At 48.2% G+C, this 12,666-nt stretch overlaps 7 pseudogenes; all 7 read right to left on the bottom strand.

The window, feature by feature from the left end:
- Positions 1-740: 740 nt before the first annotated feature.
- On the bottom strand, positions 741-911 carry LOC137316142 (U2 spliceosomal RNA; annotated as a pseudogene).
- A 1,560-nt stretch (positions 912-2,471) lies between these two features.
- LOC137316140 (U2 spliceosomal RNA) lies at positions 2,472-2,642 on the bottom strand (annotated as a pseudogene).
- A 1,558-nt stretch (positions 2,643-4,200) lies between these two features.
- LOC137316139 (U2 spliceosomal RNA) lies at positions 4,201-4,371 on the bottom strand (annotated as a pseudogene).
- Positions 4,372-5,929: 1,558 nt separating this feature from the next.
- Positions 5,930-6,100, bottom strand: LOC137316138 (U2 spliceosomal RNA; annotated as a pseudogene).
- A 1,558-nt stretch (positions 6,101-7,658) lies between these two features.
- LOC137316135 (U2 spliceosomal RNA) lies at positions 7,659-7,829 on the bottom strand (annotated as a pseudogene).
- Positions 7,830-9,384: 1,555 nt separating this feature from the next.
- Positions 9,385-9,555, bottom strand: LOC137316137 (U2 spliceosomal RNA; annotated as a pseudogene).
- A 1,559-nt stretch (positions 9,556-11,114) lies between these two features.
- On the bottom strand, positions 11,115-11,285 carry LOC137316136 (U2 spliceosomal RNA; annotated as a pseudogene).
- Positions 11,286-12,666: the final 1,381 nt, after the last annotated feature.

Here is a 12,666-nt window from a genome sequence, read left to right as displayed (position 1 = left end):
GTTTCAGGAGTGCCGATTGCAATTGAAAGCTGTCTCTCAAGCTGCTCCTCCCCCGAAAGAAACGAGGCGTTAATGTTTCGGAAGTGCCGATTGAAAGCTGTCTCTCAAGCTGCTCCCTCACTGGGCCCTGTCCGTTGTCATGTTAATGGCTGGGTTAACTGTCGCAAGCAACAAGGCGTTAATGTTTCAGGAGTGCCGATTGAAAGCTGTCTCTCAAGCTGCTCCCTCACTGGGCCCTGTCCGTTGTCATGTTAATGGCTGGGTTAACTGTCGCAAGCAACAAGGCGTTAATGTTTCAGGAGTGCCGATTGAAAGCTGTCTCTCAAGCTGCTCCCTGACTGGGCCCTGTCCGTTGTCATGTTAATGGCTGGGTTAACTGTCGCAAGCAACAAGGCGTTAATGTTTCAGGAGTGCCGATTGCAATTGAAAGCTGTCTCTCAAGCTGCTCCTCCCCCGAAAGAAACGAGGAGTTAATGTTTCGGAAACGCCTATTGCAATTGAAAGCTGTCTCTCAAGCTGGACGTCCAGTTATTTTGCAGTTTCAATTATATCGCTGGCTGCGTGCGTGCGTGCGTGCGTGCGTGCGAGCGGCACTCAGCCCAGGAGAAGAAAAAGATACCACTGAGCTGAGAAAGTCAGTGCAATATATATGCTTTATTCTCACTAATAATACATACACACACACACATGTACAGAGACGCTGGGAACGAGCTGTTTTTCTTTTTGAATATCTCCCCACAGGGAGGTGCACCGTTCCCAGAGACACTGCAATACTGGGTCGATGCGTGGAGTGGACGGAGCAAGCCCCTATTCCATCTCCCTGTTCCAAAAATCAATTTAATATATGGTCCCCAGATAGGGGACGTATCAGATATTAAACTGATAAGAACAGATTTTTTTTTTTTTTTTTTTTTTTTTTTTTTTTTTTTTTTTTTTTTCTGACACTCTGGGGTGCCTTATTGCCTTACAGATTCATTCCAGATTCCTTGCAGTGACATTACATCAAGCCAAAGCTCTACAAGCCAAAGCTCTACACTCTGCCCGAGGGGATTTCTCCCTGACTGCATCCCCCCGGCATACAATGGCAGGAAGGCTCCAAATGGTTGCCTTCCCCCACTTGACCACTTGATCTTAGCCAAAAGGCCGAGAAGCGATACCGCGCTCGATGCGAATTGATCTTGGGTCCTGTTTGCCCTCCTTCTTTTTTCTCTGCCTGACTGTGTTTAAAGCAGTCTCGCAGCACTGCCGTTCTGGGCACATTTTTGCCACCGTTTCTAATTGCAACAGTGGATCAGTTGAAAGAAGTTGCCGTTTTCTCCTTTCTTGCTCGGACTGCGTGACAGATTGGTAACTTTGCCAGTAGGCCACCAATCAGATGGGAGAGGGTTGGGTCTCAACGGACCTACGTCACTCATTCTCCGTCACTAACGAACTGCCGTGGAAGGAAACCTCTTTAAGGTAAACTAGGGACGTGACGTGACGTGTCTCACAGTGAGTGAGTGAGTGAGTGAGTGAGATTGCAACAGACAATCGAGAAAGAGGTGAGGTGCTGACAATCAGCAGCTCGTGTTTAAACATTCCTTCCACAGCAGGCAAGACCAATCAAAAGAAAATACTGCAGATGCTGGCTGTGGCTCGGCTGCCTGCCTGGCTGGCTGGCTGGAGATGGGAAATAAAAAGACAAGACGTGTTAATGGCTGGGTTAACTGTCGCAAGCAACAAGGCGTTAATGTTTCAGGAGTGCCGATTGCAATTGAAAGCTGTCTCTCAAGCTGCTCCTCCCCCGAAAGAAACGAGGCGTTAATGTTTCGGAAGTGCCGATTGAAAGCTGTCTCTCAAGCTGCTCCCTCACTGGGCCCTGTCCGTTGTCATGTTAATGGCTGGGTTAACTGTCGCAAGCAACAAGGCGTTAATGTTTCAGGAGTGCCGATTGAAAGCTGTCTCTCAAGCTGCTCCCTCACTGGGCCCTGTCCGTTGTCATGTTAATGGCTGGGTTAACTGTCGCAAGCAACAAGGCGTTAATGTTTCAGGAGTGCCGATTGAAAGCTGTCTCTCAAGCTGCTCCCTGACTGGGCCCTGTCCGTTGTCATGTTAATGGCTGGGTTAACTGTCGCAAGCAACAAGGCGTTAATGTTTCAGGAGTGCCGATTGCAATTGAAAGCTGTCTCTCAAGCTGCTCCTCCCCCGAAAGAAACGAGGAGTTAATGTTTCGGAAACGCCTATTGCAATTGAAAGCTGTCTCTCAAGCTGGACGTCCAGTTATTTTGCAGTTTCAATTATATCGCTGGCTGCGTGCGTGCGTGCGTGCGTGCGTGCGAGCGGCACTCAGCCCAGGAGAAGAAAAAGATACCACTGAGCTGAGAAAGTCAGTGCAATATATATGCTTTATTCTCACTAATAATACATACACACACACACATGTACAGAGACGCTGGGAACGAGCTGTTTTTCTTTTTGAATATCTCCCCACAGGGAGGTGCACCGTTCCCAGAGACACTGCAATACTGGGTCGATGCGTGGAGTGGACGGAGCAAGCCCCTATTCCATCTCCCTGTTCCAAAAATCAATTTAATATATGGTCCCCAGATAGGGGACGTATCAGATATTAAACTGATAAGAACAGATTTTTTTTTTTTTTTTTTTTTTTTTTTTTTTTTTTTTTTTTTTCTGACACTCTGGGGTGCCTTATTGCCTTACAGATTCATTCCAGATTCCTTGCAGTGACATTACATCAAGCCAAAGCTCTACAAGCCAAAGCTCTACACTCTGCCCGAGGGGATTTCTCCCTGACTGCATCCCCCCGGCATACAATGGCAGGAAGGCTCCAAATGGTTGCCTTCCCCCACTTGACCACTTGATCTTAGCCAAAAGGCCGAGAAGCGATACCGCGCTCGATGCGAATTGATCTTGGGTCCTGTTTGCCCTCCTTCTTTTTTCTCTGCCTGACTGTGTTTAAAGCAGTCTCGCAGCACTGCCGTTCTGGGCACATTTTTGCCACCGTTTCTAATTGCAACAGTGGATCAGTTGAAAGAAGTTGCCGTTTTCTCCTTTCTTGCTCGGACTGCGTGACAGATTGGTAACTTTGCCAGTAGGCCACCAATCAGATGGGAGAGGGTTGGGTCTCAACGGACCTACGTCACTCATTCTCCGTCACTAACGAACTGCCGTGGAAGGAAACCTCTTTAAGGTAAACTAGGGACGTGACGTGACGTGTCTCACAGTGAGTGAGTGAGTGAGTGAGTGAGATTGCAACAGACAATCGAGAAAGAGGTGAGGTGCTGACAATCAGCAGCTCGTGTTTAAACATTCCTTCCACAGCAGGCAAGACCAATCAAAAGAAAATACTGCAGATGCTGGCTGTGGCTCGGCTGCCTGCCTGGCTGGCTGGCTGGAGATGGGAAATAAAAAGACAAGACGTGTTAATGGCTGGGTTAACTGTCGCAAGCAACAAGGCGTTAATGTTTCAGGAGTGCCGATTGCAATTGAAAGCTGTCTCTCAAGCTGCTCCTCCCCCGAAAGAAACGAGGCGTTAATGTTTCGGAAGTGCCGATTGAAAGCTGTCTCTCAAGCTGCTCCCTCACTGGGCCCTGTCCGTTGTCATGTTAATGGCTGGGTTAACTGTCGCAAGCAACAAGGCGTTAATGTTTCAGGAGTGCCGATTGAAAGCTGTCTCTCAAGCTGCTCCCTCACTGGGCCCTGTCCGTTGTCATGTTAATGGCTGGGTTAACTGTCGCAAGCAACAAGGCGTTAATGTTTCAGGAGTGCCGATTGAAAGCTGTCTCTCAAGCTGCTCCCTGACTGGGCCCTGTCCGTTGTCATGTTAATGGCTGGGTTAACTGTCGCAAGCAACAAGGCGTTAATGTTTCAGGAGTGCCGATTGCAATTGAAAGCTGTCTCTCAAGCTGCTCCTCCCCCGAAAGAAACGAGGAGTTAATGTTTCGGAAACGCCTATTGCAATTGAAAGCTGTCTCTCAAGCTGGACGTCCAGTTATTTTGCAGTTTCAATTATATCGCTGGCTGCGTGCGTGCGTGCGTGCGTGCGTGCGAGCGGCACTCAGCCCAGGAGAAGAAAAAGATACCACTGAGCTGAGAAAGTCAGTGCAATATATATGCTTTATTCTCACTAATAATACATACACACACACACATGTACAGAGACGCTGGGAACGAGCTGTTTTTCTTTTTGAATATCTCCCCACAGGGAGGTGCACCGTTCCCAGAGACACTGCAATACTGGGTCGATGCGTGGAGTGGACGGAGCAAGCCCCTATTCCATCTCCCTGTTCCAAAAATCAATTTAATATATGGTCCCCAGATAGGGGACGTATCAGATATTAAACTGATAAGAACAGATTTTTTTTTTTTTTTTTTTTTTTTTTTTTTTTTTTTTTTTTTTCTGACACTCTGGGGTGCCTTATTGCCTTACAGATTCATTCCAGATTCCTTGCAGTGACATTACATCAAGCCAAAGCTCTACAAGCCAAAGCTCTACACTCTGCCCGAGGGGATTTCTCCCTGACTGCATCCCCCCGGCATACAATGGCAGGAAGGCTCCAAATGGTTGCCTTCCCCCACTTGACCACTTGATCTTAGCCAAAAGGCCGAGAAGCGATACCGCGCTCGATGCGAATTGATCTTGGGTCCTGTTTGCCCTCCTTCTTTTTTCTCTGCCTGACTGTGTTTAAAGCAGTCTCGCAGCACTGCCGTTCTGGGCACATTTTTGCCACCGTTTCTAATTGCAACAGTGGATCAGTTGAAAGAAGTTGCCGTTTTCTCCTTTCTTGCTCGGACTGCGTGACAGATTGGTAACTTTGCCAGTAGGCCACCAATCAGATGGGAGAGGGTTGGGTCTCAACGGACCTACGTCACTCATTCTCCGTCACTAACGAACTGCCGTGGAAGGAAACCTCTTTAAGGTAAACTAGGGACGTGACGTGACGTGTCTCACAGTGAGTGAGTGAGTGAGTGAGTGAGATTGCAACAGACAATCGAGAAAGAGGTGAGGTGCTGACAATCAGCAGCTCGTGTTTAAACATTCCTTCCACAGCAGGCAAGACCAATCAAAAGAAAATACTGCAGATGCTGGCTGTGGCTCGGCTGCCTGCCTGGCTGGCTGGCTGGAGATGGGAAATAAAAAGACAAGACGTGTTAATGGCTGGGTTAACTGTCGCAAGCAACAAGGCGTTAATGTTTCAGGAGTGCCGATTGCAATTGAAAGCTGTCTCTCAAGCTGCTCCTCCCCCGAAAGAAACGAGGCGTTAATGTTTCGGAAGTGCCGATTGAAAGCTGTCTCTCAAGCTGCTCCCTCACTGGGCCCTGTCCGTTGTCATGTTAATGGCTGGGTTAACTGTCGCAAGCAACAAGGCGTTAATGTTTCAGGAGTGCCGATTGAAAGCTGTCTCTCAAGCTGCTCCCTCACTGGGCCCTGTCCGTTGTCATGTTAATGGCTGGGTTAACTGTCGCAAGCAACAAGGCGTTAATGTTTCAGGAGTGCCGATTGAAAGCTGTCTCTCAAGCTGCTCCCTGACTGGGCCCTGTCCGTTGTCATGTTAATGGCTGGGTTAACTGTCGCAAGCAACAAGGCGTTAATGTTTCAGGAGTGCCGATTGCAATTGAAAGCTGTCTCTCAAGCTGCTCCTCCCCCGAAAGAAACGAGGAGTTAATGTTTCGGAAACGCCTATTGCAATTGAAAGCTGTCTCTCAAGCTGGACGTCCAGTTATTTTGCAGTTTCAATTATATCGCTGGCTGCGTGCGTGCGTGCGTGCGTGCGTGCGAGCGGCACTCAGCCCAGGAGAAGAAAAAGATACCACTGAGCTGAGAAAGTCAGTGCAATATATATGCTTTATTCTCACTAATAATACATACACACACACACATGTACAGAGACGCTGGGAACGAGCTGTTTTTCTTTTTGAATATCTCCCCACAGGGAGGTGCACCGTTCCCAGAGACACTGCAATACTGGGTCGATGCGTGGAGTGGACGGAGCAAGCCCCTATTCCATCTCCCTGTTCCAAAAATCAATTTAATATATGGTCCCCAGATAGGGGACGTATCAGATATTAAACTGATAAGAACAGATTTTTTTTTTTTTTTTTTTTTTTTTTTTTTTTTTTTTTTTTTTCTGACACTCTGGGGTGCCTTATTGCCTTACAGATTCATTCCAGATTCCTTGCAGTGACATTACATCAAGCCAAAGCTCTACAAGCCAAAGCTCTACACTCTGCCCGAGGGGATTTCTCCCTGACTGCATCCCCCCGGCATACAATGGCAGGAAGGCTCCAAATGGTTGCCTTCCCCCACTTGACCACTTGATCTTAGCCAAAAGGCCGAGAAGCGATACCGCGCTCGATGCGAATTGATCTTGGGTCCTGTTTGCCCTCCTTCTTTTTTCTCTGCCTGACTGTGTTTAAAGCAGTCTCGCAGCACTGCCGTTCTGGGCACATTTTTGCCACCGTTTCTAATTGCAACAGTGGATCAGTTGAAAGAAGTTGCCGTTTTCTCCTTTCTTGCTCGGACTGCGTGACAGATTGGTAACTTTGCCAGTAGGCCACCAATCAGATGGGAGAGGGTTGGGTCTCAACGGACCTACGTCACTCATTCTCCGTCACTAACGAACTGCCGTGGAAGGAAACCTCTTTAAGGTAAACTAGGGACGTGACGTGACGTGTCTCACAGTGAGTGAGTGAGTGAGTGAGTGAGATTGCAACAGACAATCGAGAAAGAGGTGAGGTGCTGACAATCAGCAGCTCGTGTTTAAACATTCCTTCCACAGCAGGCAAGACCAATCAAAAGAAAATACTGCAGATGCTGGCTGTGGCTCGGCTGCCTGCCTGGCTGGCTGGCTGGAGATGGGAAATAAAAAGACAAGACGTGTTAATGGCTGGGTTAACTGTCGCAAGCAACAAGGCGTTAATGTTTCAGGAGTGCCGATTGCAATTGAAAGCTGTCTCTCAAGCTGCTCCTCCCCCGAAAGAAACGAGGCGTTAATGTTTCGGAAGTGCCGATTGAAAGCTGTCTCTCAAGCTGCTCCCTCACTGGGCCCTGTCCGTTGTCATGTTAATGGCTGGGTTAACTGTCGCAAGCAACAAGGCGTTAATGTTTCAGGAGTGCCGATTGAAAGCTGTCTCTCAAGCTGCTCCCTCACTGGGCCCTGTCCGTTGTCATGTTAATGGCTGGGTTAACTGTCGCAAGCAACAAGGCGTTAATGTTTCAGGAGTGCCGATTGAAAGCTGTCTCTCAAGCTGCTCCCTGACTGGGCCCTGTCCGTTGTCATGTTAATGGCTGGGTTAACTGTCGCAAGCAACAAGGCGTTAATGTTTCAGGAGTGCCGATTGCAATTGAAAGCTGTCTCTCAAGCTGCTCCTCCCCCGAAAGAAACGAGGAGTTAATGTTTCGGAAACGCCTATTGCAATTGAAAGCTGTCTCTCAAGCTGGACGTCCAGTTATTTTGCAGTTTCAATTATATCGCTGGCTGCGTGCGTGCGTGCGTGCGTGCGTGCGAGCGGCACTCAGCCCAGGAGAAGAAAAAGATACCACTGAGCTGAGAAAGTCAGTGCAATATATATGCTTTATTCTCACTAATAATACATACACACACACACATGTACAGAGACGCTGGGAACGAGCTGTTTTTCTTTTTGAATATCTCCCCACAGGGAGGTGCACCGTTCCCAGAGACACTGCAATACTGGGTCGATGCGTGGAGTGGACGGAGCAAGCCCCTATTCCATCTCCCTGTTCCAAAAATCAATTTAATATATGGTCCCCAGATAGGGGACGTATCAGATATTAAACTGATAAGAACAGATTTTTTTTTTTTTTTTTTTTTTTTTTTTTTTTTTTTTTTTCTGACACTCTGGGGTGCCTTATTGCCTTACAGATTCATTCCAGATTCCTTGCAGTGACATTACATCAAGCCAAAGCTCTACAAGCCAAAGCTCTACACTCTGCCCGAGGGGATTTCTCCCTGACTGCATCCCCCCGGCATACAATGGCAGGAAGGCTCCAAATGGTTGCCTTCCCCCACTTGACCACTTGATCTTAGCCAAAAGGCCGAGAAGCGATACCGCGCTCGATGCGAATTGATCTTGGGTCCTGTTTGCCCTCCTTCTTTTTTCTCTGCCTGACTGTGTTTAAAGCAGTCTCGCAGCACTGCCGTTCTGGGCACATTTTTGCCACCGTTTCTAATTGCAACAGTGGATCAGTTGAAAGAAGTTGCCGTTTTCTCCTTTCTTGCTCGGACTGCGTGACAGATTGGTAACTTTGCCAGTAGGCCACCAATCAGATGGGAGAGGGTTGGGTCTCAACGGACCTACGTCACTCATTCTCCGTCACTAACGAACTGCCGTGGAAGGAAACCTCTTTAAGGTAAACTAGGGACGTGACGTGACGTGTCTCACAGTGAGTGAGTGAGTGAGTGAGTGAGATTGCAACAGACAATCGAGAAAGAGGTGAGGTGCTGACAATCAGCAGCTCGTGTTTAAACATTCCTTCCACAGCAGGCAAGACCAATCAAAAGAAAATACTGCAGATGCTGGCTGTGGCTCGGCTGCCTGCCTGGCTGGCTGGCTGGAGATGGGAAATAAAAAGACAAGACGTGTTAATGGCTGGGTTAACTGTCGCAAGCAACAAGGCGTTAATGTTTCAGGAGTGCCGATTGCAATTGAAAGCTGTCTCTCAAGCTGCTCCTCCCCCGAAAGAAACGAGGCGTTAATGTTTCGGAAGTGCCGATTGAAAGCTGTCTCTCAAGCTGCTCCCTCACTGGGCCCTGTCCGTTGTCATGTTAATGGCTGGGTTAACTGTCGCAAGCAACAAGGCGTTAATGTTTCAGGAGTGCCGATTGAAAGCTGTCTCTCAAGCTGCTCCCTCACTGGGCCCTGTCCGTTGTCATGTTAATGGCTGGGTTAACTGTCGCAAGCAACAAGGCGTTAATGTTTCAGGAGTGCCGATTGAAAGCTGTCTCTCAAGCTGCTCCCTGACTGGGCCCTGTCCGTTGTCATGTTAATGGCTGGGTTAACTGTCGCAAGCAACAAGGCGTTAATGTTTCAGGAGTGCCGATTGCAATTGAAAGCTGTCTCTCAAGCTGCTCCTCCCCCGAAAGAAACGAGGAGTTAATGTTTCGGAAACGCCTATTGCAATTGAAAGCTGTCTCTCAAGCTGGACGTCCAGTTATTTTGCAGTTTCAATTATATCGCTGGCTGCGTGCGTGCGTGCGTGCGTGCGTGCGAGCGGCACTCAGCCCAGGAGAAGAAAAAGATACCACTGAGCTGAGAAAGTCAGTGCAATATATATGCTTTATTCTCACTAATAATACATACACACACACACATGTACAGAGACGCTGGGAACGAGCTGTTTTTCTTTTTGAATATCTCCCCACAGGGAGGTGCACCGTTCCCAGAGACACTGCAATACTGGGTCGATGCGTGGAGTGGACGGAGCAAGCCCCTATTCCATCTCCCTGTTCCAAAAATCAATTTAATATATGGTCCCCAGATAGGGGACGTATCAGATATTAAACTGATAAGAACAGATTTTTTTTTTTTTTTTTTTTTTTTTTTTTTTTTTTTTTTTTTTTCTGACACTCTGGGGTGCCTTATTGCCTTACAGATTCATTCCAGATTCCTTGCAGTGACATTACATCAAGCCAAAGCTCTACAAGCCAAAGCTCTACACTCTGCCCGAGGGGATTTCTCCCTGACTGCATCCCCCCGGCATACAATGGCAGGAAGGCTCCAAATGGTTGCCTTCCCCCACTTGACCACTTGATCTTAGCCAAAAGGCCGAGAAGCGATACCGCGCTCGATGCGAATTGATCTTGGGTCCTGTTTGCCCTCCTTCTTTTTTCTCTGCCTGACTGTGTTTAAAGCAGTCTCGCAGCACTGCCGTTCTGGGCACATTTTTGCCACCGTTTCTAATTGCAACAGTGGATCAGTTGAAAGAAGTTGCCGTTTTCTCCTTTCTTGCTCGGACTGCGTGACAGATTGGTAACTTTGCCAGTAGGCCACCAATCAGATGGGAGAGGGTTGGGTCTCAACGGACCTACGTCACTCATTCTCCGTCACTAACGAACTGCCGTGGAAGGAAACCTCTTTAAGGTAAACTAGGGACGTGACGTGACGTGTCTCACAGTGAGTGAGTGAGTGAGTGAGTGAGATTGCAACAGACAATCGAGAAAGAGGTGAGGTGCTGACAATCAGCAGCTCGTGTTTAAACATTCCTTCCACAGCAGGCAAGACCAATCAAAAGAAAATACTGCAGATGCTGGCTGTGGCTCGGCTGCCTGCCTGGCTGGCTGGCTGGAGATGGGAAATAAAAAGACAAGACGTGTTAATGGCTGGGTTAACTGTCGCAAGCAACAAGGCGTTAATGTTTCAGGAGTGCCGATTGCAATTGAAAGCTGTCTCTCAAGCTGCTCCTCCCCCGAAAGAAACGAGGCGTTAATGTTTCGGAAGTGCCGATTGAAAGCTGTCTCTCAAGCTGCTCCCTCACTGGGCCCTGTCCGTTGTCATGTTAATGGCTGGGTTAACTGTCGCAAGCAACAAGGCGTTAATGTTTCAGGAGTGCCGATTGAAAGCTGTCTCTCAAGCTGCTCCCTCACTGGGCCCTGTCCGTTGTCATGTTAATGGCTGGGTTAACTGTCGCAAGCAACAAGGCGTTAATGTTTCAGGAGTGCCGATTGAAAGCTGTCTCTCAAGCTGCTCCCTGACTGGGCCCTGTCCGTTGTCATGTTAATGGCTGGGTTAACTGTCGCAAGCAACAAGGCGTTAATGTTTCAGGAGTGCCGATTGCAATTGAAAGCTGTCTCTCAAGCTGCTCCTCCCCCGAAAGAAACGAGGAGTTAATGTTTCGGAAACGCCTATTGCAATTGAAAGCTGTCTCTCAAGCTGGACGTCCAGTTATTTTGCAGTTTCAATTATATCGCTGGCTGCGTGCGTGCGTGCGTGCGTGCGTGCGAGCGGCACTCAGCCCAGGAGAAGAAAAAGATACCACTGAGCTGAGAAAGTCAGTGCAATATATATGCTTTATTCTCACTAATAATACATACACACACACACATGTACAGAGACGCTGGGAACGAGCTGTTTTTCTTTTTGAATATCTCCCCACAGGGAGGTGCACCGTTCCCAGAGACACTGCAATACTGGGTCGATGCGTGGAGTGGACGGAGCAAGCCCCTATTCCATCTCCCTGTTCCAAAAATCAATTTAATATATGGTCCCCAGATAGGGGACGTATCAGATATTAAACTGATAAGAACAGATTTTTTTTTTTTTTTTTTTTTTTTTTTTTTTTTTTTTTTTTTTTCTGACACTCTGGGGTGCCTTATTGCCTTACAGATTCATTCCAGATTCCTTGCAGTGACATTACATCAAGCCAAAGCTCTACAAGCCAAAGCTCTACACTCTGCCCGAGGGGATTTCTCCCTGACTGCATCCCCCCGGCATACAATGGCAGGAAGGCTCCAAATGGTTGCCTTCCCCCACTTGACCACTTGATCTTAGCCAAAAGGCCGAGAAGCGATACCGCGCTCGATGCGAATTGATCTTGGGTCCTGTTTGCCCTCCTTCTTTTTTCTCTGCCTGACTGTGTTTAAAGCAGTCTCGCAGCACTGCCGTTCTGGGCACATTTTTGCCACCGTTTCTAATTGCAACAGTGGATCAGTTGAAAGAAGTTGCCGTTTTCTCCTTTCTTGCTCGGACTGCGTGACAGATTGGTAACTTTGCCAGTAGGCCACCAATCAGATGGGAGAGGGTTGGGTCTCAACGGACCTACGTCACTCATTCTCCGTCACTAACGAACTGCCGTGGAAGGAAACCTCTTTAAGGTAAACTAGGGACGTGACGTGACGTGTCTCACAGTGAGTGAGTGAGTGAGTGAGTGAGATTGCAACAGACAATCGAGAAAGAGGTGAGGTGCTGACAATCAGCAGCTCGTGTTTAAACATTCCTTCCACAGCAGGCAAGACCAATCAAAAGAAAATACTGCAGATGCTGGCTGTGGCTCGGCTGCCTGCCTGGCTGGCTGGCTGGAGATGGGAAATAAAAAGACAAGACGTGTTAATGGCTGGGTTAACTGTCGCAAGCAACAAGGCGTTAATGTTTCAGGAGTGCCGATTGCAATTGAAAGCTGTCTCTCAAGCTGCTCCTCCCCCGAAAGAAACGAGGCGTTAATGTTTCGGAAGTGCCGATTGAAAGCTGTCTCTCAAGCTGCTCCCTCACTGGGCCCTGTCCGTTGTCATGTTAATGGCTGGGTTAACTGTCGCAAGCAACAAGGCGTTAATGTTTCAGGAGTGCCGATTGAAAGCTGTCTCTCAAGCTGCTCCCTCACTGGGCCCTGTCCGTTGTCATGTTAATGGCTGGGTTAACTGTCGCAAGCAACAAGGGCGTTAATGTTTCAGGAGTGCCGATTGAAAGCTGTCTCTCAAGCTGCTCCCTGACTGGGCCCTGTCCGTTGTCATGTTAATGGCTGGGTTAACTGTCGCAAGCAACAAGGCGTTAATGTTTCAGGAGTGCCGATTGCAATTGAAAGCTGTCTCTCAAGCTGCTCCTCCCCCGAAAGAAACGAGGAGTTAATGTTTCGGAAACGCCTATTGCAATTGAAAGCTGTCTCTCAAGCTGGACGTCCAGTTATTTTGCAGTTTCAATTATATCGCTGGCTGA

This window comes from Heptranchias perlo, unplaced genomic scaffold (assembly GCF_035084215.1).
Source record: "Heptranchias perlo isolate sHepPer1 unplaced genomic scaffold, sHepPer1.hap1 HAP1_SCAFFOLD_561, whole genome shotgun sequence".
Classification (NCBI taxonomy): Eukaryota; Metazoa; Chordata; class Chondrichthyes; order Hexanchiformes; family Hexanchidae; genus Heptranchias; species Heptranchias perlo.
Note: the sequence above shows the minus strand (reverse complement) of the source record. Positions and strands in the feature narration are given on the sequence as shown.